The 3,783-nt window shown below is 43.0% G+C and overlaps 1 non-coding gene across 1 annotated transcript; it reads left to right on the top strand.

Moving 5' to 3' along the window:
* Positions 1-1,457: 1,457 nt before the first annotated feature.
* On the top strand, positions 1,458-1,529 carry trnap-ugg (transfer RNA proline (anticodon UGG)). The gene has a single exon. It is a non-coding gene; the product is annotated as a tRNA-Pro (tRNA).
* Positions 1,530-3,783: the final 2,254 nt, after the last annotated feature.

Raw genomic sequence — 3,783 nt, 5'->3', positions numbered from 1 at the left:
CGGAGGGGGACTGGTTGACAGCCCTTTGTTCTTACTGTGAGTATGTGCAAACTTCCTGGGAATGGATGGAATCACTGCATTGTATGTGGTAGAAAGATGGTGTCTGAGGCCACCACCTCTGTTAAGGGAAGGTTTTTCCAGCTTAACATAGATGCTTCCTTACTCCTCTTTCATACCACCTTTCCTCCTGTCTAAAATGTGAACATTGTTGTCCTCAAAGGAGTGTCCTTTGTCTTTGAGGTGGAGGTGAACAGCTGAGTCTTGTCCTGAGGAGGTGGCTCTCCTGTGCTGAGCCATTCTTCTGTGGAGTGGTTGTTTAGTTTCTCCAATGTACAGATCAGAGCATTCCTCACTGCACTGGACTGCATATATCACATTGCTGTGTTTCTCCCTGGGAGTTTTATCCTTTGGCTGTACCAGTTTCTTTCTCAGGATTGTCCTCCAGTGGAGACTGCAACCTTAACACAGTGCCTTGGACGAAAAGCACTTGCAGAATGAAAGGCAGCATTCCAGAATGAAATTCAAAATTCCGGAATGAAAGGCAGAAATCCAGAATAAGTGGCAGCATTCCAGGATATAGACATCAGTATTCCGGAATGATAGGCAGAATTCCCGAATAACACTCTGTATAGTGGAACAGAAGTCAGCAAGACATCATTCTGGAATGAAAAGCATCCCAGAATGGAAGAAAGCATTCCCAAATGAAAGGCAGAAATCTAGAATGAGAGCATCCTGGAATAGACATCCATCCACCCACTCCATAATGATAGGAAGGATTCCGGAATGGTAGACAAAATTCTGGGATTAAACCCCTAACCCGACAGTGGCCTGTGATGTCATGGAAGCGTGTGTTCCAAAATGGAAGGCAACATTCCAGGACAAAAGTCAGCATAACAGAATGAAAAGCAGATTTGCGGAATGAAAGACACCATTCCAGAATGAAAAGCATTCCCTAATGAACGTCAAAATTTTGCAATGAAATGCAGAAGTCCAGAATAAGCGGTAGCATTCCAGTATAGACATCAGTATTCCGGAATGATAGGCAGAATTCCAGAATAACAGTCAAGTTAGTCAATAGGGCCGGTTAGCTCAATCCCCATACGGCCAATCTGTGTTTTCATTGTTGAAGCGTGGACATGCCTGTTTCACTTACTGTGTGCTGGTTGGTACATTGGACTCAAGGATTGGTTTTTGAAGACACTCCTCCAAGTGGTGTCTTCAGTTCTGCTACTATTCTGGTTGGGAATCTGAGTTTATGTGTTTAGGATCTCTGTGGGTGGATCTTGAAGGAACTCAGACTTTTAATCTGAGGGCCCAGGGTTCAAGTCCCTGTTCAACACTATATATTCCTAACCAGAAATCTTTGTACATATCTTTACCAATGTCAAACTAAGAAGAACATGTGCTTTGTGTTGTTCTTGCACTGACTGAAACATGAAAAAAAAGAGGTCACATGTGGCTCGTTGGTCTAGGGGTATGATTCTCGCTTTGGGTGCGAGAGGTCCTGGGTTCAATTCCCGGACGAGCCCTCATCTTTCAACTTCAGTAGATTGAAGGTCTGTCTTATGTTTACATGTATAGCAATTGTCTTTAACCCAAACAAGTTCATATTCCAACTTAGACCCTGTAAACAGCAGTCTGCTCAAACTCCTAGAAGCAATCTACAAATGATTGTTTATTCAAGAGAAGAAGTCTTTGCACTGAGGACTAACGTCAGAATGCAGCACAAGGTCCAGGGAGAGCTGAGGAAGAAGTACAGGGGCTGTAAGGCAGGAGTGAAAGTAGAGGCTGCACGTAGACATTTTAAGCCAGCGATCCCCTCGGCAATAATAAGGAATGTCAACTCACTACCGAATAAGATGGATGAGCTGTTTGCGCTGAACAATCAACAGAGTTACTGTGAGTGCAGCTTATACATCTTCACAGAGACGTGGCTCACTGATATGAAACCGGATGCTAACGTGGATCTACCAGGCTTTACTGCTGTGAGAGCCGACAGAGACACGAACGCTTGTGGGAAGAGCAGAGTGGGGGGCTCATCACTTACGTGAATGAAGGTTGGTGTTGCCCAGGACATGTCTCAGTGAAAAGGTACTGTGTTGTCAGGACTTGGAACTGTTAGCCTGCGGCCATATTACTTGCCGAGGGAACTAAGTCATGTGATCGTGCTCTGTGTTTACGCCCCACCGAGCGTGGACGCATCAGCTGCCTATGAGAAGATACACACAGTAACAGCAAGACTGCAGACAAAGCACCCCGAGGCGTTTATGGTCCTGGTTCACCTGCAGCCACAGTACACCCCCTGGTCAAAAGGATGTCTAAAACCACACGTTCAATCAGGAAGTGGTCAGCTGAGGCAGAGGATGGTCTGAGGGACTGCTTTGACACCACTGACTGGGATGTAATGCTAAAACACATGTTGAGGACATAGGGAGCAGACTCACTGCACTCAAAAAACTGATTCAAGCCCCTCTTAGAGGTGAAACATTATTTTGTTTGTCTTATGAAAATGTTATTAATTCCAACAATACCCAAATATGTTTAGCAGATGTAACATAAATATATATTTGCTTTGACTCCCGTGGCCCTCTCAAACCGAATGAGTTTAACTAGCAGAGCAAGAGCATGCGCACGAGATCAGCCTCTGTCCTACCCGCCATCTGCCTCTGCTTGAAACTACTGTTGGTAAGTTTTCTGTCTTCTATTTAATAAGTTTATTATCTTTATGTGAAACAATGTGCATGCCTTAAGATAAATGGACATTGAGCTTAAGAAGAAGTGTCAGTCATTGTTCACATTGGGGTAGACAGGCTACAAGCAGCTAAGATTAGTTAGCATTTGTTGTAGCTAACGTCTATGGTCGTGTCATATAGCTGTCAGAGGTAAGTGGTGAACACGGTTAGTACTTTGAGTTTTCTACACAGGCACGTTGAATTCATCCTTAACACACTGAGAGCGCAGCTCGCCGCCAGCTAACGCAATCCAAAGTGCTTTGCTTTACTTTTGTAGTGTAGCTGGCAGGCTAACGTTAGCCCAGAGCTAACGCTGTGTGCTGGCCTAAGCAGCACTTGTATGCAGGGGTACAGCCAGTGCTTAAGTGTAGTTAATGTGAAACAATACAGTCGTGATTTATTGAAGTGAAGCAGTCGGCATATTTTCGCGATATATTTTTTTTTATATATTTTTTGTCTGCTGGTGGGTGCCTGCTCCCCTGTGCATCAGGCTGGAACTGCGCCGTACGACACAGAGCAGGGGAGACCTGTAAACGTGCTGAAATGACTTTGTTTAGTAAAAGGAAAAGGTATAAATGTGTTCTATAGTAAGGGACCATTAAATGACTTCTGTTGTGATCTGGCGCTATAGATAAAAATAAAATAAAAAGAACTCATTGGATGAACTCAGTTAAATTGTGGGAGACTTTTCCATCCAATAAATATGGGTAGCCCCAACTCAATGTGATGTATTTGAGTTGGACCAACATGATTTTTCCATGTTGGTCCAACTCAACCTAAAAAATACCTATTAAATGATATTTGATTAAAACGAGTTGAGATTTCAGATTAAAGTTTTGGGTGGACCTCAGAGGATTTTCAGATTTGAAATTTCATTGTGAAATTTGGGAGTGGCTGCTGCAGCATAACACCTTTAACATATTTATTACATGCATACCTCTATATATAATCTCATCTTATGCTCTTAATGACTGTAGCTAATTATATACTTGGTAATCAATTACAGCATCTTGTTATTTGGTCAATGAGATCTGACTTCTTTTATTTTACA

This window comes from Parambassis ranga, unplaced genomic scaffold, assembly GCF_900634625.1.
Source record: "Parambassis ranga unplaced genomic scaffold, fParRan2.1 scaffold_201_arrow_ctg1, whole genome shotgun sequence".
In the NCBI taxonomy this organism is placed as follows: domain Eukaryota; kingdom Metazoa; phylum Chordata; class Actinopteri; family Ambassidae; genus Parambassis; species Parambassis ranga.
The sequence above is the reverse complement of the archived record's forward strand: the minus strand, read 5'-3'. Positions and strand labels throughout refer to the sequence as shown.